Genomic DNA, 980 nt, shown 5'->3' on the forward strand with positions numbered 1-980 from the left:
CACGCCCCGCCACGCCCCGCCACGCCCCGCCACGCCCCGCCACGCCCATGCGTACGCACGCACACCGCGCTGCGACAGCCTCGCCAAGACTTTCCTTTTATTTCTCCGAACGAGGTTTCGACGCAGATTGTGCCCGACAAGCAGAAGGAGAGGAGGACGCAGACAAGCAAGCGGCGGGGGAGCGGCCGCCGAGGACTTGCCTCCAACTTCCAGCGGGGGGGCCCATGAGGATGTGTCAACGACACACGCACACAGACACAACAGGCGAGCGCACACGAAGAGTAAGACAAGTAGTCTTTTCATCAAATTACAAGGCCTTCGCAGGGAGAAGATCGCAGTCAAAACGAGAGGCTTTTCTTACAAACTTTGCCACCTTCTTTGATGAGGTGAGTAAGGAAGTTTCTCCTCCGGCGGCAGCAGCCAGGGCGCGCCGGGGCCCCGCGGGGAGCGGCAGTGGGCGCCGGTGAAGAAGGGCACCGCCGCCCCGCGCGCACTTGCCAACCCCCCTTCCCGCCCGGCCTCTTCTTGCACCGAAATGCAGCAAATCTACGTTATCGCCGCCATCCCTCTCCTAAGTAGGCACGTGATTATCTCGCAGGTATACGGCCAGACAGAAATAGCCACGGACTTTCCACCTCAATTCGCCCATCACAAATCTACCCGTCCGGCCCCCCCTCCTGCTCCACCACTCCTCTCTCCCGCGCGCGGTCGGGCTCAAGTGCACCTGAAGCCCATCTTATCAACTCCGCAAGATGGTGGGGGAGGCAGCGAGAGATTGGCGCAAGGGAGGCACGGCGGGCGAGCGAGAGAGGGAGCGAGCGAGCAAGAAGAGCAAGCGAGAGCGAGCGAGAGTGGCTGCGAGGGGTGGGGGGTCTGAGCTCTCTCAGCTCTGGGGAGAGGCTTTACCAATTCTTCTTTAATTTGGCGATTTGTCGTAAGCTCCATGTGACGAGGCTAGGCGGGGGAGAGCGGCGGGGAGT

Source organism: Frankliniella occidentalis, unplaced genomic scaffold, assembly GCF_000697945.3.
Source record: "Frankliniella occidentalis isolate FOCC.00 unplaced genomic scaffold, Focc_3.1 Scaffold114, whole genome shotgun sequence".
Classification (NCBI taxonomy): domain Eukaryota; kingdom Metazoa; phylum Arthropoda; class Insecta; order Thysanoptera; family Thripidae; genus Frankliniella; species Frankliniella occidentalis.